The sequence below is a fragment of the Arachis hypogaea genome, chromosome 20 (assembly GCF_003086295.3).
Source record: "Arachis hypogaea cultivar Tifrunner chromosome 20, arahy.Tifrunner.gnm2.J5K5, whole genome shotgun sequence".
NCBI lineage: Eukaryota > Viridiplantae > Streptophyta > Magnoliopsida > Fabales > Fabaceae > Arachis > Arachis hypogaea.
The window spans coordinates 60,120,260-60,144,411 of record NC_092055.1 but is presented as its reverse complement, the minus strand read 5'-3'; the positions used below and the strand labels follow the sequence as shown (position 1 = coordinate 60,144,411).

At 39.4% G+C, this 24,152-nt stretch overlaps 1 non-coding gene across 1 annotated transcript; it reads left to right on the top strand.

Annotated features, from left to right (window-relative positions):
• The first annotated feature begins 1,187 nt into the window (after positions 1–1,187).
• LOC112787557 (small nucleolar RNA R71) lies at positions 1,188–1,294 on the top strand. The gene has a single exon (XR_003194963.1). It is a non-coding gene; the product is annotated as a small nucleolar RNA R71 (small nucleolar RNA).
• The last annotated feature ends 22,858 nt before the right edge of the window (positions 1,295–24,152 follow it).

The window sequence follows — 24,152 nt, the reverse complement described above, 5'->3', positions numbered from 1 at the left end:
CATCACTATTATTTGCCCTTCTTTGAGTGAGCTTTTCTTGGTCAGCAGCTCCTTCATACACTTAATGTATGAGGGCATTTGTTAGAGAGCCTTTATGAATAGTATGTTTACATGGAGAGATGCAAACATGTCAAGGAACTTTGAGTATACTCTCTTTTCTACACCGCCCTTGAGTCTTTGGGGAAAAGGTGCATAGGGGTTCAGAATCTCCATCTGTGTGGTTTTGGTTTCTTGGTTACCCTCTTCTTGCTTCTCTACTGAAATATCTCCAGAGTGTTCTAAGGGTTTGTTCAGCTTTTCCTCAGTCCCCTTATCACTTATAATGACCATCTTGCATTCTTCCCATCTCACTTTCTTTGCTTCACCTCTCGGGTTTTTTTTTGTGTCACTTAGGAAGCTATCAGTAGGTTTGGGAATCTGCTGAGAGAGGTATCCCACTTGAGACTCCAGCCTCTTGATGATGTCTCCCTGATTTTTGATATTAGCTCGCACCTCCTCCTTGAACACTTTGTTGTCTTGGATTTCTTTGCATATGCCTTCAAGTAGAGTCTCAATCCTTGAGAGTCTATCTTTGGATGCTGATGGTGAGTTGAGGTCGGAGTGGTGAGAATGGCCATTTTAGTTTTGGTATGGATGTTGAGAGGTATTGTTAGGTGGGTGCTGATATGATCTCTGTGTGGAATATTGGTGAGTTGCATTGTTGTTGGGGTTGTGACGTCTCTGATCTTGGCCTTGATCTTGTTGATTTCCCCACCCAAAGTTTGGGTGGTTCCTCCAACCAGGATTATAAGTTTTTAAGTAGGGATCATGGGTCTGCCTAGGTGAGTTCCCAATGTAGTTGGCTTGTTCCTGGTCACCCTCATCCTCTGCATTAACTCCTTCTTGTTCCTAGGGATCATGTAGTTGGCTTGTTCCTTTCCATCTTCTTGGTAAGGTCAGCCAGCTGCTTAGTGATCATCTTGTTTTGAGCCAGCAGTGCGTCCATGTTGTTCAGCTCCATCACTCCTCTAGTGTTGCCCCTTTCAGAAGTATAGAAGTAATCATTCTCAGCTACAGTCTCGATGACATCTATGGCTTCTTCAATGGTCTTCTTCTTGTTCAGAGATCCCCCAGATGAGTGGTCTACTGCCTTCTTTGATTTGTAAGAAAGATCCTCATAGAAAATATGTAACTGCACCCATTCATTGAACATATCTAGCGGGCACCTTCTTGTTAAGTCCTTAAACCTCTCCCATGCTTCATAGAGAGTTTCACCATCTTGTTGCCTGAAGGTTTGCACCTCAGCTCTCAACCTGTTGATTCTTTAAGGAGGGTAGAATCTTGCCAAGAATTTGTTCACCACCTCTTCCCAGGTTGTCAAACTCTCCTTCGAGAAGGATTCCAGCCATTTAACTGCTTTATCATTGAGTGAAAAGGGAAACAGAAGCAGTCTATAAGTGTCAGGATGAACACCATTAAACTTCACAGTATCACATATCCTTAGGAAAGTGGTGAGATTTTGATGGGGTCTTCTTGGGCACTTCCTTCGAATGCACAGTTGTTCTGGACTAGGGTGATGAGCTGGGATTTTAGTTCAAAGTTATTGGCATATATGGTTGGCTTTTGAATGCTACTTCCACAGTTTCCTGGGTTTGGATTGATATAAGAGCCTAGAACTCTTCTCTCTTGCCAAGCATGATTCACTGGACCTTCTCTGGTATGGTTGTGAGCTTCTTCTTCATGGTGGTTCTCCATATTCTCCTCCATGTCTGGTTCAAAATACTCTTCTTCTTCCTCAGCACCAACGACTCTCTTTCCTCTTGCTTTCCTCCTTAATCTAAGGAAGGTCCTCTCAGGTTTAGAATCAAAGGAAGTTGAAGCCCCGCTTCTTCTACCTATCATACAACCAACAAAGCAAAAAAAAACAAGAAGAAATTGAATGGAAATTACTCTTGTTAGAATGGCTGTTAGTGTAAGTGGTGCAATATATCAAACAGTTAGTGGGTTAGTGAACTGAATTGTAAACAATGAAGAAAACACAACAGACAAGTAGGGAAAAAAAGAATGAAAATAGCTAAAAGTGAAAGTAAATCACTCAACAAAATTTAAACAAAACAAAAGAAAAATGCTTAATCTAGTGATCCTCCAACTTAATCATTGTCGATACAAAATCAATCCCCGGCAACGGCGCCATAAACTTGATTCACGAAAACTTGTCTCTCAACAAATTTTCCTTTGGCAAGTATACCGAATAGTCGTCAAGTAAAAACTCACAATAGAGTGAGGTAGAATCCCACATGGATTGATTGGTCAAGCAACTTTAATTAGAGGAATGTTCTAGTTGAGCTAAGCAGAAATTGATTTAAGGAATTGCAGAAAATTAAATAGCGGGAAAGCAAATAATAGAAAATGTAAATGCTGTAAATAAAGGGAAGAATGTAAATAGCGGAAAGTAAATTGCAGAATCTTAAATGGGGATTTGGGTAGATGAGCATTGGTGCACGAAATCACAATCACACTTTTGCAATTCCGCACAACTAACCAGCAAGTGCACTGGGTCGTCCAAGTAATACCTTACGTGAGTAAGGGTCGATCCCACGGAGATTGTTGGCTTGAAGCAAGCTATGGTTATCTTGTAACTCTTAGTCAGGATATCAATAATTCTTAGATTTAATTGTAAAAAGTAGAAGAACATGAAATAAATACTTGTTATGTAGTAATAGAGAATAGGTTGAGGTTTTGGAGATGCTTTGTCCCCTGAATCTCTGCTTTCCTACTATCTTCTTCTTCACACACGCAAGGCTCCTTCCATGGCAAGCTTTATGTTGGGCATCACCGTTATCAATGGCTACTTCCCGTCCTCTCAGTGAAAATGTTCCAAATGTGCTGTCACCACACAGCTAATCATCTGTCGATTCTTGATCATGTTGGAATAGGATCCATTGATCCTTTTGCGTCTGTCACACGCCCAACACTCGCGAGTTTGAAGCTCGTCACAGTCATCCCTTCCTAGATCCTACTCGGAATACCACAGACAAGGTTTAGACTTTTCGGATCTCAGGAATGGCCGCAAATAATTCTAGCCTATACCACGAAGGTTCCAATCTTAGATTAGAAACCCAAGAGATACACATTCAAGCTTGATTGTATGTAGAACGGAGGTGGTTGTCAGGCACCCGTTCATAGGTGAGAATGATGATGAGTGTCATGGATCATCACATTCATCAGGTTGAAGTGCGAATGAATATCTTAGAATAGAAGCAAGCGTGATTGAATGGAAAACAGTAGTAGTTGCATTAATTCATCAAAACACAGCAGAGCTCCTCACCCCTAACCATGGGGTTTAGAGACTCATGCCATCAGAAATACAATAGGAAACATGTACAGTGTCATGAGGTACAAGATGAATCACTAAAAGTAGTTTTTATAGTAACCTAGTGACCTAAGGTTACAGAAAATAAGTAAGCTAGAATAGTTAGTGTAAAAATCCACTTCCGGGGCCCACTTGGTGTGTGCTTGGGCTAAGTATTGAAGCTTTCACGTGTAGAGACCTTTCTTGGAGTTAAACGCCAGCTTTTGTTCCAGTTTGGGCGTTTAACTCCAGCTTTCATGCTAGTTCTGGCGTTTTGATGCCAGAATTTCTATGATGACTTGGAGCGCCGGTTTGAGCCATCAAATCTCGGGCAAAGTATGGACTATTATATATTGCCGGAAAGCCCAGGATGTCTACTTTCCAACGCAATTGAGAGCGCGTCAATAGCGTATTTATAGCTCCAGAAAAGCCACTTCGAGTGCAGGGAGGTCAGAATCCAACAGCATCTGCAGTCCTTTTTCAGCCTCTGAATCAGATTTTTGCACAGGACCCTCAATTTCAGCCAGAAAATACCTGAAATCATAGAAAAACACACAAACTCATAGTAATATCCAGAAATGTGATTTTTATTTAAAAACTAATAAAAACATAATAAAAACTAACTAAAATATACAAAAACAATACTAAAAACAATGCCAAAAAGCGTATAAATTATCCGCTCATCAAGCATAAAAGTAAATGGCAGAAAATAAAGAGAATGGGTAAGATCAGAACTGGGGGATTCATTGGACTTAGGAGATGTTGAATTCTCCGGATCAAGTTCATTTTCATCTCTTCCTCAATCAATGCATTCATTGATCTCCTTGGCAATCTTAAGTGATTGGATTCCAATTCCTTGGCAACTGATGACTTGCATCATCTACCCTTCTTTCTTGCATAAAGAAGACCATAAAAGAGCATAAATCTCGTTTGATCAGTACAATTCATGCATTATTTGATGAATATTATGGTACACTACTTTGAGATGAGTTGTGCTGAATTTCAGGTGAGAAAAGCATCAAAAATTGGGTAGAAGACAAACAAGAAGCTGGGCGTGTGAAACTGGCGTGCCACTTGAAGCAAACGCCACAAAGCACTCTTTTTTTGCTTTGAACCATGACTTTAACCGCTCAGTCTCAAGTTTTCACTTGACACTTTTACGTCACAAGCACATGGTTAGGGACAGCTTGGTTTAGCCGCTTAGGCCAGGATTGTATTCCTGTGGGCCCTCCTATCCACTGATGATAAAAGCCTTGGATCTTTTTTATTTTACCCTTGCCTTTTGGTTTAAAGGGCTATTGGCTTTTTTCGCTTGCTTTTTCTTTTTCTTTTCTTTCTTTTTTTCGCATTTCTTTCTCTTTTTCTTCTATTCACTGCTTTTTCTTGCTTCAATAATCATTTTTATGATTTTCAGATCATCAATAACATTTCTCCTTTTCCATCATTCTTTCAAGAGCCAACAATTTTAACATTCATGGACAAAAAATTAAAAAATATGCACTGTTCAAGCATTCATTTAGAAAAACAAAAAGTATTGCCACCAGTTATTCTCTACTTATTTGTCAGCCACAGATTTGAATAGAATTCCTGAACCATGTTGCTTCCAACCCTTGTTTCAGGATTAGCTAGAATTTCCCATCCTCTGTTTCGAATTTGCTCTTGGATCTCTGGATATTCATCTTCTTTCAGATTGAATTTAACTTCCGAGATCACTGATCTTAGACCCATTATTTTATGGTAATGGTCTGCATGTTCTTTGCTGAAGAACCTCTCTTGATTCCAAAGACTCTTTGGAGTATTCTCTTTTTGCCTCTTGAATTGGTTTGTTTTCCCTTAGGAGACATGATCTTGATGAGTCTTAGCACAGTGATCACGAAAAAACATACCAAACTTAGAGGTTTGCTTGCCCTCAAGCAAAAGAAAGAAAAGGGGAGAGAGAGGAGGAGAAGCAAATTTGAATGGTGGAGAGGAAGGGATGGCCGAATGTGTATTTATAAGAGGAGGGGAGGGAGTTCGAAAATTTTGAAAGAGATATGACATAGAGATATGATTGGTGGAATGAAAATAAAATCATGATATGAAAAAGTTGAGATTTTTAATTGAAAAAGATAAAAAGAGGTTAAATCTGAAAATTTGTTTATGCATCTAAGAAATAAGAGATGATATGATGAGTTTGAAAATATTTGGAAAGAAATTAAAAAGATACTTGAGTTTTTTGAAGAAGATTTGGGAAGGATTTGAAGGTAATTTGAAAAGAGATTTAGAAAAGTGTTGAATTTTTTCAAAATTGAGGGTGAATGATGAAAGTTTGAAACATGTTTATTGACGTTGGGATTTTTGCCGGTAAAGAATTTTATAAAAATAGTTGCATTGTAGATATAGTTCTAAACCAACAGAAATCCCTTCGTACAAACGTTTTGGTTGTCACAAGTAACAAACCCCTAAATAAATTGATAACCGAAGTATTTAAACCTCGGGTCGTCTTCTCAAGGAACTGCAGGGAAGTATGTTTTTATTATTGGTTATGAAGATTGTAAATTTGGGTTTTTAAGATGAGGAACAAGTAATTTAAATTGCAATTGAAATAAGTGAAAGACTGTAAAGTAAATAAATAACTGTAAAATAAACTTTTGGCAAGGTATGAGAAATTAGAAGTCCTATCCTAGTTATCCTTATCAATGATGATGAAGATTGAATCTTAATTCCACTTAGTTAGCTTTTACTTAAAGTAAAGAAAAGTCAAGTGACTAATTAGTTAGATCCTCAAATCCTAGTTAATCCCTAAGGAAAGATTGGGATTATTGAAGTTTAATACAATTAGCAAAGATAACGATTATCAACCATGCTTGAGTTTGATAACTCCTGAGTTACTGATTTCTTAATCAAGACTAAAAGGAAAAAGTAAATCTACTGGAATAAAAATGTCTTCAGATTGGGATCAATAGTAACATGAATAAAAGAAAGCAATAATAAACTGAAATACCTCAAATAACATTAATTCAAAAGAGTAATCTGTAACATAGAAGAATTCATAAATTAAATTGAAAAGATAAATAAAAAGGAATATTGAACCTAATAGAAAGAGATAATCCTGAAAGCGAATAAAATTCTAAATCTAAATCCTAAAAGAGAGAGAAGAGAACATCTCCCTCAAAACTAAATCTAAATCAAGAAAAGTAACTAATTGGAGACTCCCCTTCAAATGGATGCATTCCCCTACTTCATAACCTCTAATCTGTGCCTTCTGGACTTGGATTTGGGCCAAAAAGGGCTTCAGAAATTGCTGGGGACGTTTTCTGTAATTTCTGGTGCGTGGCCTCTGTCACACGTCCGCGTGGGTCACACGGTCGCGTCACTTGGAGTTTTCCTTACCACGAAGTCGCTTCAATCATGCGTCCGCGACATATGCGTTTCGCTTAAGGCGCGCGATCGCGTGTCCCACGCGATCACGTCACTGCCAGTTTCTTCAAAAACTCCGTTTTGTGCTTTCCTTCCATTTTTGTATGTTTCCTTTCCATCCTTTAAGTCATGCCTGCCTTAGAAGATCTGAAACTACTCAACACATGAATCACGGCATCGAATGGTAATAAAGGGAAATTAAAATAATTACTTTTAAAGCATAGGAAACATGTTTTTCACATACATCACATAATAAGGAAGGAAAAGTAAAACCATGCAATTAACATGAATAAGTGAGTGAAGGATTAAATAAATCACTTAAATTAGGCACAAAATATATCATAAAATATGAGTTTATCAACCTCCCCACACTTAAACAATAACATGTCCTCATGCTAAATCCAAGATAAAGAGTAAGGTAAGGTTGAAGTGGTGGAATCACATGCAATGCAATTTATTCTAAATGTAACTACCTAAATGCATCATACAATTCTAATTATTTTTATTCACTTGTATATAAAGCTTACATGTAGTTGAATTAATTCACATTTCTCAAGGAATCATATATATAGCCAGAGCTTAGATAATGATAAAGCACTTTTACAATTGAGATGGGAAAGAAAAATATTTTATAAACTTGCAAGACAATTAATAATTCAAGCAGAGATATATGTTAATGAGTTATTGAACCCTCACTGGATTTTGTGTTTACTCTCTAGTCACTCAGTGTTTATTGGGTTAATCACTCTATTCTTCTTTTTATCCTTACTTTCTATAACTTTGTTCTTCATCTAACCAATCAACAATTATAGAATATAGGCATACAAAAGTCATGAGGTCTTTAATTAAGGTTGTAATGGGGCCAAGGTAAAGGTAAGGGTATATGTATAAGGCTAAGTGAGCTAATTAAGCGAATCCTTGATTAGTCTAAGATCTCACCTAACATACAGACTTTGTAAAGCAAAGCTTCTTTACCTATTTTACCCATATTTTCCCACTTTTGATGTTACATGCTGATATTTCAATTTTTTTTATTTTTATCCCATGTGCATTGCTTTATTTTGCATTTGGGGAATTCTTTTGTATTCCCCTTTATTCAAAAAAAAAAATTTTTTTATATTTTTATATTTTTATTTTTTTAATGCACATGGTAATTCAATTATTTTGATTTCACCTGAGCATGCTTCCCAAAAAATTTTTATTTTGAATTATTTTATTCTTTTCAACTTTCTACCATTTGTTTTTATCATCCATGTTCCCAATAGGTTTCCCACACTTAAACAATTACACAATTTCTATCTTAAGCTAACCAAGGATTCAACTTGGGATTTTTATTTTGTTTTTCTGCTTAAGGCTAGTAATGTGGTTTGTAGAATAAGAGGGGATTTAAAGGCTCAAGGGGGCTAACAAGGGTGATGTAAAAGGTAGGCTAATTTGGGATAAGTGAGCTAAAATCAAACAATGGCCTCAATCACTCTCTTGGTGTGTATTTCTATTCTATAATCGGACATATAGATTAAAACAAAGTAAAGAACACCAGAATAAAAAAGAAGGGCTGAACACACAGAAATAAAAATTATGGTTTGAATGTAACCATATAATTAAGCTCAAAACTCACAGGCTGTGTGTTTTCTAACTCAAAAATTATATATCAGTTATATATGTCATGCAAGTAAAATTAAGAGTTCCCATTATTCTCAATGTAAATCTTAAGGTGGCTTTAAAGTTCTAGTGTTTCTCCTTGATGAAATGTTGTTAACTAACTAACATGGAATGCTATATATACAAGGTGTGTGGATTGTTTCTATTATGTTCAAGTCTCTAGTTTACTTCCTTTTTATTTTTTTTTAACTTAAGCTATCTTATGCTGAAAAGGGTAAACTATATTAATTAATCCATAATTTCTATAACTAATAAGTTAGAATTGCAACTAAACTAGATAGCTAAAATATGAACTAAAGTGTAAAATACAAAAATAGAGTAAAAATACATGAAAATAGCAATGTATAAGTACTGAGGATATAAAAATAAAAATAAAAGAGAAAATTACAGAAAAAGTAGCAAAATAAAGTAAAAAGAGTCTGTAGTGGTTCACCAAAAAATACGCCAGAGATGGCGACCTCCCCACACTTAAAATGAAGCATCGTCCTTGATGCTCACTCAAGTAGGGTGTAAAGGGGTGTCATCACTGGAAGGGTGGGTAGCTGGAGTCTCTGTGGTGGTGGTCTGAGGATCTGCCTGCTGCAGAGGAGGTGCTGACTGAATAGGGACCTCTGGGTCTGCAGCCTGAATCTGAGGCGGGGTCTCTCTCTGTGATGTAGCCTGCTTCGTGCCTGCCTGCGCAGCCTCTCTCTGGGGGTGGGTCTCTGCCTCGTGATCATCGGCCTCCTCCTCAGATGGCTCTGATGGTGTGTCAGGCTCGGAGGGGATATCGCCAGATCGTATCATCAGCTTCAGGTGCTCATAGCGTCGCTTGCTGCGACGCTCAGCTCTCTCATATCGGCGCTGGTTGCGGTGTTCCATCTGGTCTAGCTGTCGAAACAGGCGGTGCACTAGGTGATAAACCGGCTCTGAGGCAGGTGGAGGTGCAGTGGTGGTAGCAGGGGTAGCTGGGGTAGCTATAGAGGAAGAGGGGCCGGCAGATGGTGTATCTGTCTCAGCAGTAGGAGTGAGGAATGGAGGTCTGTAGCCCAAAGCCAGAAAGTTCCTGCTGTCAGGGATAATCTTCTTGCATTCTGCAGCAGGTGGCTTCTCATCAGCATCCTCCCAAGGCACGTCAGCTCGACGGCCTAGCTGTGTAATCAGATATGGAAAGGGGAGAGTGCCTCGGACGTGGACCCTGGCCATGTAGTACCGAATGAAGCGTGGCAGGTACAGGTTCTTACCCTCCAGCACACACCATAGGAGGGTGATCATAGCCGCAGGTATCTCAGTCTCATGGGTACTCGGCATAACAAAGTTGCTAAGTATCTGATGCCATAGCCGAGCCTCATCATTCAAGTATGCCCGCTTGATTTCCTTAGGCATGGTGGTGTTCTGAACCATGACCCATGGAACAGTCGGGTCAAGGGCTATCCTTGCCTTGACTGCATCCCAATCAAACTTCATGAAGCGCATATCCTCCTCAACTTTTTGATAACCATCCAGCTGATCGGATTTAGGCAGAAGCTTCAGAATATCCTCTATGGCCTCTTCAGTGACCAGAATCTCCTTCCCTCTTAGGTTTACTGCATCTAGGGAAGTTTTGAAGTAATTACAGTAGAATTCCCTTACCCAAGATGCATTAACCTCAGTCAGGTTTCTCTCCAGGAAGAACCAGCCTCTTTGTTTGATCTGATCAGAGGTGTATTGCTGGAGTTCTTCTGGGATCTTCAGAGTCCTCTCCAGGTACAGGTTCCTAGAGTTTGCAAACACCGGATACTTCAGGTCGTAGTATCGGTTTGCAAACTTAATGGGATCAGTAGCAGGGAGTAGTTGGTCAGCCTTCTCCTGCAGGGTAAAGTGTTGCTCCCGCCAGGAGTCATCATGCATGAGGTCCAGGATGGACATGGAGGCTTCTCCTCTTTTTCATTTGCCAGTTGTTGCCTTTCCTTTTCCTCTCCTTTGGGTGTCAGACATCCTGAAAAATAGAAAACCAGGATATAATAAAAATAGGAAAGCAGGTAGGCAAATAATCGAAACAAGCATATAATGGCAAAGGATCAATAAAATAATGAAAAGGAGTAAAGTAAATGTGCATTAAGGATTGTATAGGAGTTAAAAGTACGAGAATAAAAATTCACAATCCAAAATGTAAAAGGATTCATGTTAAATAGGAAAAAATGTCCGTCATGCCTTGGTTAGAATGTTAGAGAGAATAGTGAAAAAAAAGAAGAGATGTTTTGAAAGGTAAGTGGGTTAGGAATGAAAAAGAGGTTAGGAAGTTAAAATTAGTGAATTAGTAAAAAGTGGGTTAGAGTAAGTGGCATGATGAGCATTTCTTAAATAACGAGAATTCACAAATTAAAGCAACAGATAACTCAAATTCAAACAAGGAAGTCAAGGATGAATCAAATGAAAATAGCAAAAAGTGGAATTGAATCATCCAAGATGCAATTTATAAACCAGGAAATTAAAAAGAATAAGAAAGCTTGCCCTGTCATTCATGAATTGGTTTGGTAAAAGCTAAGTAAAGCAGAGTGCAAGTTTTCCAAAACCAAAACAAGAATGAAAATCAAACAAATTTACAGAAATTTGGGCAGCATCCCGGCTAAAATTGGATGTTCCCGGAAAATAAATAGCAATCAGAATAGCTCATATGAATGAAAATATAGCTGCAATTACATAAAGGGAATATGAACACGGAAAAGCAGTATAAAAAGCAGCATGAAACAACAAATTACAGCATATGAACAATACTAACATCACAGCAATAGCAGAATTGCGAGAATTAGAAAACAAGAAACATGAACAGCACAATTAAACAGGCCTAAATCCACTAACCACATCCTAAGCTACCTAACAACCTAGAATCCACTACAACATGCATATCTAACTAGCCTAATGATGAACATAAACATAAAAATATGTAATTAACTGGGAATCGAAAGAAAGGTGGCATTTGGCGGAACCTGGAAGGCGTAGGAAAGAAAGTGGGACAGAGAGGTGGCCGGGGGATGCTGATGGTGGCGGCCAACGCGGTGGTTGACAGCGGCACGGCGGCGGTGGCGGCTGTGGGCACAGGGGGATTCGGGAAGGGTAATGGATTTAGGAGGGGAAAGGGGAGGGAAGGGAAGGGGGCGTTGGGGCGGTTGGAAGCGCGGCGGTGACAGCAGCTCGGTGAGGTGGTGGTCGCGGAGGTGGGGCAGCGGAGGTCGAGGGAGATGAGGAAAGAAGAAGAAGAAAGAGGGGTAAGGAGGAAGGAATGGTGGTGGCGTGGCAGTGGGTGCTAGGTGGTCGAAGGGGGTGTTGGTGGTCGGCGGTGGTGCCTGGGTGGTGGTGGTTGGTTGGAGAGAAGAGAGGAAGGAGAAGGGCTGGGGGGGCGTGAATGGGTAGGGTTCGCGTGACTGGGGGGGTTAGTAAATTTGAATCCGCGCGATCGCGTGGGGCACGCGGTCGCGTGGCTGATGTGAAATGCGGGTCGACGCGATCACGTGAGTGATGCAATCGCATGGAATGAGTAAATTATGAATGACGCGGTCGCGTGAGGCATGCGACCGCGTCGCTGGAAATTGTGCTAAACGCACAATTCCAACATCGTTTCAGCGCAACTCTCTGTCTCCTCTGGGGTGGTGGTGCAATCCATGCGACGTGATCGCGTCGCTCACGCTGTTGCGTGGGATTGGTGTTGTGCAAGTGAATGACGCGGACGCGTGGGGAGTGTTTTTCGCAACTGACGCGATCGCCTGAGCAATGCGGTCGCATCGCACGCCTTCTTTTTTTTTTAGGTATGCAACTATGCAGTATTCAATGCGAATGAATAATATTCAGGTTCAATTGAAAAGGAAATAAAAATAAAAATAAATAACACGAAATAAAACTGAAAAAGAAACGACCATACCATGGTGGGTTGTCTCCCACCTAGCACTTTTAGTTAAAGTCCTTAAGTTGGAAATTGGATGAGCTTCCTGTTATGGCGGCCTGCGCTTAAATTCGTCCAGAAATCTCTACCAATGTTTGGAATGCCAATAGCCTCCGGGGTCCCAAACTAGGCATGTAAAGCTTCTGAGCAGCATCAAACAAATTCTCAGGCTCCCGGGGTGACGAATGTCAGAATAGATTCCAGGATCCCAAACTTTACTTTTAGATCCGCCTTCGTCTTGATCTATATTTTTCCATCCGGGCGGTTTAGAAATTAGATTCTCACAAAGGTGACCAAACGTTTTCCTAGATCCATTCGATTGATCATGATGCTAATCCGTGCACTTCGAGTTTAAGCGTGGAACCTTATTGAACCTTGTTCACTAGCTCTGAGTACGAACCATTTCCCTCTTACTCTTAAAGCCGCAGAGAGCTCTAAGCTGGCCATCTATTTCAAGCAAACCATATTCAAGTGGAAAAGTAAGGATAAAGGTTAAGGATTGTACCCACTTGAAGCTTGTATTGGGTGGTAATGGCCTTGGGATAGGTGTTTCCAGTGGTTCTGTGAGTTCTACTCCCTTGTGCTCTTCTGTGAATTTCTTTACTTCCTTGCAGACTTCTTCAATTGCATCCATGTCCTGATCAAAGCCTTCTCTGTCTTCCTCGTCACTTAAGTCATAAACGGGAGGTTGAGAGAAATCTACCTCCGCATCATCTTCGTATTCACTTGGGAAAGATTCTTCGATCTTAGAGAATTCACTTGCTGATGCAAGTTCATCACTGGGAGAACTTGACTTGAGATTATCATCATCAAGGAAACTTGCTTCTTGGAGTATTCCGTCTAGTTCCTCATAAAAGACTTGCCTTGGGGGTTGTGTACTATCCTCCTTAGCATTAATTGTAACATCCTTAACAGATTTCTCCACAACTCTGGATTCCTATGGAGGCTCAGCGTCTCCTAGGTCTTCAACCAACTTTTCTTCTTGTATAATGACAGCTTCCTCTACTTGTTCCAGTACGAAGTCATGCCCTGTTCTGTCCACTGGAGTTTCTAGTATCTCCTTCATGCTACGCTCCTCATAAGATTGTCCACACGGAGTTGTGGGAGGTCCTTGAATGTTCGAACATCTAGAAGATAATTGACTTATTGGTTGCTCCAGTTGATAAAGGGTTGTTTGAAGTTGATCTACTGTTTCCTTGAGGTGAACCTCTGATTCTCGGGGTGATAGATTTGGACGTGGTACATTGGGAAGTGGTGGTGTTTGGGAGTAATTGGATTGGAATCGGGGTAAATGAGGGTTATATGGTGGCGAATGGTGAAAAGGAGCTTGTGAGTGTGGTAGTTCGAAGTTGTGTTGAGAGGATGGTCTATAGGCATGAGGTGGGACTTGTTGGTAGTTACAAGGTTGTCCACCATGTCTATTGGCTTGGTATGCATTGTAGAATGGTCTTTGTCCATGATATCTTGGAGGGTGTTGATGCCTAAAGGGTTGATCAGATCCTCTTGGCTCCATCCATCTTTGATTGCTCTGACATTGATGCATGTTCCTGTTATAACTTTCACTCCTTTCAACAACATTAGAACCAAACTCAAAGCAAGAGGGGTGAGAATTCATAGTAGCTAATGGAAATAAAAAGGGAAAATAAAGACAAATAAACAAGTAAAAGAAAAGTATTTACAATAACCAATAATAAGGCACACAATTGCAGTTCCCCGACAATGGCGCCATTTTGACGTTGGGATTTTTGCCGGTAAAGAATTTTATAAAAATAGTTGCGTTGTAGATATAGTTCTAAACCAACAGAAATCCTTCGTACAAACGTTTTGGTTGTCACAAGTAACAAACCCCTAAATAAATTGATAACCGAAGTATTTAAACCTCGGGTCGTCTTCTCAAGGAACTGCAGGGAAGTATGTTTTTATTATTGGTTATGAAGATTATAAATTGGGGTTTTTAAGATGAGGAACAAGTAATTTAAATTGCAATTGAAATAAGTGAAAGACTGTAAAGTAAATAAATAACTATAAAATAAACTTTTGGCAAGGTATGAGAAATTAGAAGTCCTATCCTAGTTATCCTTATCAATGATGATGAAGATTGAATCTTAATTCCACTTAGTTAGCCTTTACTTAAAGTAAAGAAAAGTCAAGTGACTAATTAGTTAGAACCTCAAATCCTAGTTAATCCCTAAGGAAAGATTGGGATTATTGAAGTTCAATTTAATTAGCAAAGATAACGATTATCAACCATGCTTGAGTTTGATAACTCCTGAGTTACTGATTTCTTAACCAAGACCAAAAGGGAAAAGTAAATCTACTGGAATAAAAATGTCTTCAGATTGGGAGCAACAGTAACAAGAATAAAAGAAAGCAATAATAAACTGAAATACCTCAAATAACATTAATTCAAAAGAGTAATCTGTAACATAGAAGAATTCATAAATTAAATTGAAAAGATAAATAAAAAGGAATGTTGAACCTGATAGAAAGAGATAATCCTGAAAGCGAATAAAATTCTAAATCTAAATCCTAAAAGAGAGAGAAGAGAACCTCTCCCTCAAAACTAAATCTAAATCATGAAAAGTAACTAATTGGAGACTCCCCTCCGAATGGATGCATTCCCCCACTTCATAACCTCTGATCTGTCCCTTCTGGACTTGGATTTGGGCCAAAAAGGGCTTCAGAAATCGCTGGGAGCGTTTTCTTTAATTTCTGGTACGTGGCCTCTGTCACGCGTCCGCGTGGGTCACACGGTCGCTTCAATCATGCGACCACGTCATATGCGTTTCGCTTAAGGCGCGCGATCGCGTATCCCACGCGATCGCGTCACTGCCACTTTCTTCAAAAACTCCGTTTTGTGCTTTCCTTCCATTTTTGTATGTTTCCTTTCCATCCTTTAAGTCATTCCTGCCTTAGAAGATCTGAAACTACTCAACACACGAATTACGGCATCGAATGGTAATAAAGGGAAATTAAAATAATTACTTTTAAAGCATAGGAAACATGTTTTTCACATACATCACATAATAAGGAGGGGAAAGTAAAACCATGCAATTAACATGAATAAGTGAGTGAAGGATTAAATAAATCACTTAAATTAGGCAAAAAATATATCATAAAATATGGGTTTATCATTTATGCAGAAAATTATGAGTCAAAACATGAAAATTTGAAAAATTTTGAAGTGAAAAACAAAATCCTCTACCCCTGTCTTTCTGGCGTTAAACGCCTAGAATGGTATCCATTCTGGCATTTAACGCTCATAAGTTGGCCATTGTGGGCGTTTAACGCCCAGCTTGGTACCCTGGCTGGCGTTAAACGCTAGAAATCCATTGTTACTAGCCGTTTTTCTGAATGCCCAGGATGCTGCAATTCTGGCGTTAAACGCCCAGAATGATACCCATTCTGGCGTTTAACACCCAAAATGCTCCTTACTGGCATTTTCTTTCCAGTGAGCTCCTTATCTCTGCTTTTTGTGCTGAATCTTTTGGTAACTCTGTGAATTCCTTCAATTTTGATGGTTAATCTTGAAGAGAATTTATATTAAACTTCTCTAAGTATTAAGTAAAACAAATAACATGCTAATGGCTGGGTTGCCTCCCAGCAAGCGCTTCTTTATTGTCTTTAGATGAACCTTGACTGAGCTTTATTCAAGCCTCAGTTTTGAGCATTCTTGCTCAAAATTACTTTTAAGATAATGTTTGATTCTCTATCCATTAACAATGAACTTTTTATCAGAGTCAATATCCTGAAGCTCAACATATCCATACAGCGATACACTTGTGATCACATATGGTCCCCTCCACCAGGATTTCAATTTTCTGGGGAATAGTCTGAGCCTAGAGTTAAATAGCAGAACCTTTTGTCCTGGTTCAAAGACTCTAGATGGTAGTTTCTTGTCATGCCACTTTTTTGCTTTCTCCTTATAAATTTTAGCATTTTCAAAAGCATTGAGTCTGAATTCCTCTAGCTCATTCACCTGGAGCAATCTTTTCTCTCCAGCTAACTTGGCATCCAGGTTTAGGAATCTCGTTGCCCAGTAGGCCTTATGTTCTTATTCCACGGGCAAATGACAGGCCTTGCCATACACAAGCTGGTATGGAGAGGTTCCTATAGGAGTCTTGAATGCTGTTCTGTATGCCCACAGAGCATTATCCAAGCTTTTTGCCCAATCCTTTCTACGGGCAATTACAGTCCGTTCTAGGATTCTTTTTAGTTCTCTATTAGAGACTTCAGCCTGCCCATTTGTCTATGGGTGATATGGAGTTGCTACTTTGTGGCTAATTTTATATCGTACCATAGCAGAGTATAGCTGTTTATTGCAGAAATGAGTGCCCCCGTCACTGATTAGTACTCTGGGGATGCCAAATCTGCGGAAGATATGTTACTGGAGTAATTTTAGTACAGTCTTAGTATCTTTAGTGGGTGTGGCAATTGCTTCTACCCATTTAGATACATAGTCTACTGCCACCAGAATGTAAGTGTTTGAGTATGATGGTGGGAAGGGACCCATGAAGTCAATACCCCATACATCAAATAACTCAATCTCTAAGATCCCTTATTGAGGCATGGCATAACCATGAGGCATGTTGCCAGCTCTTTGGCAACTGTCACAGTTACGCACAAACTTTCAGGCATCTCTATAGAGAGTAGGCCAGTAGAAGCCACATTGGAGGACCTTAGTGGCTGTTCGCTCACCTCCGAAATGTCCTCCATACTATGATCCATGGCAGTGCCATAGGATCTTCTGTGCCTCTTTTCTGGGTACGCATCTGCAGATTATTCCGTCTGCACATCTCTTAAAGAGATATGGTTCGTCCCATAAGTAGTACTTTGCATCTGAAATTAGTTTTTTCGTCTGCACCCTGCTGTACTCTTTGGGTATGAACCTCACAGCTTTATAATTCGCAATGTTTGCAAACCATGGTGCTTCCTGAATGGCAAAAAGTTGCTCATCCGGAAAGGTTTCAGAGATCTCAGTAGGAGGGAGGGACGCCCCTGCTACTGGTTCTATCCGGGACAGGTGATCAGCTACCTGGTTCTCTGTCCCTTTTCTGTCTCTTATTTCTATATCAAACTCTTGCAAAAGCAACACCCATCTTATGAGCCTGGGTTTTGAATCCTGCTTTGTGAGTAGGTATTTAAGAGCAGCATGATCAGTATACACAATCACTTTTGAACCTACTAAATAGGATCTAAACTTGTCAATGGCATAAACCACTGCAAGTAACTCTTTTTCTGTGGTTGTGTAATTATTTTGTGCATCATTTAAAACACGGCTAGCATAGCAAATGATGTGCAGAAGCTTGTTATTCCTCTGTCCCAACACTGCACCAATAGCATGGTCACTGGCATCACCCATTAGTTTGAATGGTAATGTCTAGTTTGGTACAGAGATAACTGGTGCTGTGACCAGCTTAGCTTTCAGGGTCTCAAACGCCTGCAGACACTCTGTGTCAAACACAAATGGTGTGTCAGCAGCTAGCAGATTGCTCAGAGGTTTTGCTATTTTCAAAAAATCCTTTATAAACCTCCTGTAGAATCCTGCATGTCCCAGAAAGATTCTTATTGCTTTTACTTTGGCAGGTGGTGTTAATTTTTCAATTACCTCTACCTTAGCTTGATCCACCTCTATTCCCTTGTTTGAAATTTTATGCCCAAGGAAAATTCCTTCAGTCACCATAAAGTGACATTTTTCCCAGTTGAAAACTAGGTTGTTCTCTTGGCAACTTTTCAGAACAAGTGCTAAATGGTCAAGACAGGAGCTAAATGAGTCTCAAAATACTGAGAAAAAAGTCATCCATGAAGACTTCCAGAAATTTTTCCACCATATTAGAGAAAATAGAAAGCATTCACCTCTGAAAGGTTTCAGGTGCATTACACAGACCAAAAGGCATCCTTCTGTAGGCAAATACTCCAGAAGGACATGTGAATGCTGTTTTCTCTTAATCCTGAGGATCTACTGCAATTTGGTTGTAGCCTGAATAGCCATCCAAAAAGCAGTAATAGTAATGACCTGCTAGTCTCTCTAGCATCTGGTCTATGAATGGTAAAGGAAAATGATCCTTTCTGGTGGCTGTATTGAGCCTTCTGTAGTCAATACACATACGCCACCCTGTAACTGTTCTTGTAGGAACCAATTCATTCTTTTCATTGTGAACCACTGTCATGCCTCCCTTTTTGGGTACAACTTGGACAGGGATTACCCAGGGGCTATTAGAAATAGGATAAATAATTCCAGCCTCTAGTAACTTAGTGACCTCTTTCTGCACCACCTCTTTCATGGCTAGATTTAGCCGCCTTCGTGGTTGAACCACTAGCTTAGCATCATCCTCCAATAGGATCTTGTGCATGCATCTTTCTGGGCTAATGCCTTTAAGATCACTTATGGACCACCCAAGAGCTGTCTTGTGTGTCCTTAGCACTTGAATTAGCGCTTTCTCTTCCTGTGGATTTAAAGCAGAGCTTATGATCACTGGAAAAGTGTCACCTCCCAGAAATGCATATTTCAGGGATGGTGGTAGTGGTTTGAGCTCGGGTTTAGGATGCTTATCCTCTTCCTGAGGAATTTTCAGAGGTTCTTTTATTTCCTCTGATTCCTCCAGATCAGGCTGGACATCTTTAAAGATGTCCTCTAGCTCTGATTCAAGACTTTCAGTCATATTGATCTCTTCCACCAAAGAGTCAATAATATCAGTGCTTATGCAGTCATTTGATGTGTCTGGATGCTGCATAGCTTTGACAGCATTTAACTTGAACTCATCCTCATTGACTCTCAGGGTCACTTCCCCTTTTTGTATATCAATGAGAGTTCGTCCAGTTCGTCCAGTTTCACTGACCTTTTCTTTACTATTTTACGGTATTTTCATGCATTTTCTTAGGAAATAAGCAAGTTTTGGGTAAAATTTCACTTACATCTTGATTCAAGCAAGCATGGTGCTCTTTACATGATTTCATGAGAATTTTGCATGAATTAAATGACAAATTGGATGATGCATGTCTCATGATGAGGATTAGAACTTTGATGCACTTTATTGCTTGATTTCAGGACAAAAGAAGCAAGAGAGAACCACGTTAGCAGCCACGTTAGTCTAACTAACGTGACCACTAACGTGGAATGGGAACTAGCTTGCAACGTTAATGAGAAAAGTAATCGCCAATAACGTCCTCGAAGCCATCATAGCCCACGTTAAGAGTCACGTTAACTAAGTTAACGTGAACTATAACATGGAAGAAGAAAGTGGAGCCAACGTTAGTGACACTCACCTTTGTCACTAACGTTGGACTAAGCCACTTTGAGCCACGTTAACTCCCACGTTAACTTTGTTAACATGGAAGCTAACGTGGAGAAAGCAAATAATCGCCAACGTTAGTGACACTCACCTTTGTCACTAACGTTGGAATGAGCCACAATGAGCCACTATGAGCCACGTTAACTCCTACGTTAACTTAGTTAACGTGGAAGCTAACGTAGAGGAAAGGATGATGAGCCAACGTTAGTGACACTCACCTTTGTCACTAACGTTGTAGATGGCTATCATCACCACGTTAGAAGCCACGTTAACTTAGTTAACGGGGATTCTAACGTGGGAAGTAGCGGGATCTTGGAACGTTAGTGACAAAGGTAAGTGTTACTAACGTTCTCGAAGGATTGGCAAGCCTACGTTAAGAGCCACGTTAACTAAGTTAACGTGGACTCTAACGTAGGGGGAAGGGAGGACTCTCAACGTTATTGGAAAAGGTGAGTCCCAATAACGTGTGCGAAGGACCAAGAGGCAACGTTAGTGGTCACATTGGTGCTACTAACGTTGAAGTTAACGTGGATCATCCTTGGGTTAGGAACGTTAGTGAAAAAGGTGATTGTCACTAACATTCTCAAACCCACACTCTCACTTAACGTTAACGCCACTAACGTCCTGAGCTAAATACCCTGCCTACTTCACACTTTCTCTCTGCAAGTAAAGCTAAGCCCACTGAAGAGGATAACTGCTTCAAACTCAAGATCCAAAGGCCCATATCCAAGACTTGAAGAACCAACTAGAAGATTAAAAGAATAGTATATATAGGGGTAGTTTTGAATTAGAAAAGAGCTTTTGGGGTGTGAGGTTGGAAGCTGGAGAACTATCCTCTGTAGAATTTTACTTTCTCTGCATTTCTAGTTTTATTTTTATAATGTATCTTCATCTTTGTTTTCCATTTCCAGAGCTATGAACAACTAAACCCCTTTCATTGGGTTAGGGAGCTCTGTTGTAATTTGATGGATCAATATTAGTTTTCATTATTCTTCTTCTATCTTTTCTCTTGATTTTACTAGAAAGCTTTCAATCTTCATCAAATTGGATAGTTATCTTGGAAAAGAAGCTATTCATACTTGGATCTCTTCTGAACCTTGGAAGAGGAATGAAGAGATCATGCTAGAAATGCTTTCTCATGTTGGACTAAATTATGGTTGAAAGGATATGGTGACTATAATTATACCAACACTTGATTTGGGAATGCATGTGGTATAATCAATGACCATACTTCATCTCTTCTCATGAGCAATTGACCAAGGAATTGGCTATTGATCAAGATTTGAGAGATTGAATTACAAGGAATTGTAATTTGATCACTTAAGATTGCCAAGGAGATCATTGAACGCATTGATTGAGGAAGAGGTGAAAATGAACTTGATCCGGAGAATGCAACATCTCCTAAGCCCAATGAATTCCCCATTTCTGATCTTACCATTCTCTTTAATTTCTATAATTTACTTTTATGAGCATCTTCCCCATTCCCATTTAAGATTCTGCAATTTACTTTCTGTCATTTATTTTCAGCTTTTTACTTTCAGCATTTACATTTTCTGCTATTTACTTTCCCGCCATTTAATTTCCTGTAACTCTCAAACCAAATTCTGCTTCGCTCAACTAGAACATTCCTCTAATTAATGTTGCTTGACCAATCAATCCCTGTGGGATTCAACCTCACTCTATTGTGAGTTTTTACTTGACGACAATTCGGTATACTTGCCGAAGGAAAATTGTTGAGAGATAAATTTTCGTGCATCAAGTTTATGGCGCCGTTGCCGGGGATTGATTTTGTATCAACAATGATTAGATTGGAGGATAACTAGATTGAGCATTTTTCTTTTGTTTGATTTAAATTTCTGTTTGAGTAATTTACTTTTAGTTTTAGTTATTTTCTTCCCTTTACCCCCTACTCCTCTTTCTTTGTTATTTACAATTCAGTTCACTAACCCACTAACTGTTCGATATATTGCATCACTCACACTAACAACATTTCTAACAAGAATAGTTTCTGCATCTATTTCCTTGCCTGTGCCTTGTTGGTTGTATGACAGGGAGAAGAAGCGTGGCTTCAACTTCTTTTGATTCTGAACCTGAGAGGATTGATGTGTGGAGAACGATCCAACACAAAACTCACCAGCAAGTGGACCGGGTCGCATCAAGTAATAATAACTCACACGAGTGAGGTCAATCCCACAGGGATTGAAGGATTGAGAATTTTTAGTTTAGTGGTTGATTTAGTCAAGCGAATCAAGTATTGGTTGGGTGGTTTGTAATTTGCAGAAACTAAATTGCTTGAAATGTAAAGGAAGAAGGGGAAATTGCAGTAAATGAAAGAGCAAGAAAGTAAATGTGCTGAATCTTAAAGAACAAGTAAGGTAAATTGCACAAACTTAGATTGCAAGAAATGTAAATAACTGAAGCTTAAAGTGCAAGAAAGGTAAATTGCTTGAATCATAAAAGGAATTGGGAATGGGGATTGCAGAAATTAAACAAGCAAGAGTAAATTGCAATAAACAGAAGAGTAGAGGATTAATTGAATTAAACTAGATCTCAATAGAGAAGGAAAAATGCTTTGAGAATTTAAAAACAGAGAATGAGAAATGCTTAATTTACAGCAATTTAGAAGTGGTTGAAGATCTCAGGAGTGGAAGAGACTAGATAACAAGTCTAGATCTCAAATCCTTCCTTGATCCAACAAGAGCAATTGCAAAAGGAAATGAAAAGTAAATTGCAGAAGTAAATTGCAGAAGAGTAGAAGAAGATGCAGTAAACAAAAATTGAAATTCAATTATGCAGAAGAAGTAAACAAGAGATCTCAAGGTGAGATTGAAACAGAAGTTGTTCAATTCTTCACCCAAGATCAAAAGCAAGAAAATAAAAGAGTGCTCAAGCAAGAACAAGGAAGAAGAGAGATCAATTCTCCTTCCAAATTCTCTAAGATCCAAATTCCAAAGTGAAAACTCAAAAATGAAAAATGAAAATTAAAAGGACAATTCAAAGTAAAGTCTAGAGGTCCTAATTACATCAAACTAGCTCCTATTTATACACTTTCTATTCTTGGATTTTGGAATTTGGATGGGCTTTTGATTTGGTGAAGAAATGAATTAAGTTGGATTTTTAATTCAATTTTCACCCCAATATTGCACCTCCCAGGGGTAAGCTCAGTTGGAAAACCAAACTGAGCTCCCAAGTGTTGCTGTCCGTGTTATTTGGTGCGCGTCCCAGCCTTGGTTGAGTGTGTGACACTAAAGCTCAGTTGGAATTTTGAACTGAGCTCTAGGCCGTGTCAAGTGTGCGCAATGCTTCCTCCTTGGTGCGCCAAAATGCTTGTCACAGCCCCCTTGGTGTGCAAAATTGGGTGCCAAAGTGTCGGGAGCTTGATGATGTAGTGCTCAGTTGGAAAAACCAACTGAGCTTTCCTTGGTGGCGCCTTGCTCTTGTCCTCAAGGTTCCATGCTCGACACTTGGTGGAGGAAGTCTTGGAGCTAATTTCCTTGGATGAGTGGGCGTTCCTCCTAGTCTCTTCATGAAGCACCCTGGTTCGATTCTCTTTGAGTGCATCTTGGCTCATTTTCTTGCTAGTTTGGTGGAGCTCCTCCCTTGTGTTCCAAAGAGTTCCCAAGTTCGAAACTTGGCCCAAGCATGTTAGTTCATTTTCCTTCCAAGCTAAGTAGCGTGTGGTTCCAAGTTCGAACCATGGAGAAGGCATTTTGGCTATTTTCTTCTCATTTTCCTTGCAAGGAGCGTTCCTTGCTTCCTTTAGCTCATGAGTTCGAAACTTGGTGGCTTCATTCATGGGAATTTTTCTTTGAATTAATTCTTGAAAGCCCCAATAAAGCTCAATTTGTGAACTGAGCTTTATGTTGCCTCCTTGCTTTCTTTAGTGCTCAGTTCACTAAGTGAACTGAGCTTTGTACCTTGCCTTCTCCTTTTATTCCTTGTGAAGCTCATTTTGCTTTCTTAACTTAGCCTTCACTCTTCTTTGATTTTTGCCACGCTTCTTGCTTCCTTGGGCACGTTTCTTATGCCACGCTTTTCTTCTTTTCTTCTTTCTTCACCTACAAGTAATCAAAATAACCAATCAAAGTATCACTAAATTCACAAGGCTTATAAATCATTAAAAATCAATTAAATTTGGCTTCAACCTCATGATTTAGCATCAAATAAATGGTGGTTATTTGATTTAAAGAAGTTATGCATTATCATTCAAAATTACTTTCTTAGAATGCAAGAAAGTGCATAAAACCTGATAAAATCAAAGAAAAAGGCTAGTGAAACTAGGCTAAGATGACTTGTCATCACAACACCAAACTTAAAACTTGCTTGTCCCCAAGCAAGTACTTAAACATAAGAGAAGATAGAATGAAATAGATAAGTATGCATGTCCTTATTAGGCAAATAGTTAAATTTGGGTTATGGGGTTTTATGCAGATCAAAAGTAACTCATTTATTACTTGCTGTCAAAACAAACTATGTTTCCTTAAGGGTTCACCAAGGTTGCTGCTATAATTCCTTACCTTTTTGCTTATTTCCCTTGTTAGCTTTTTCTTTTTTCTTTTGCATTTCAGAG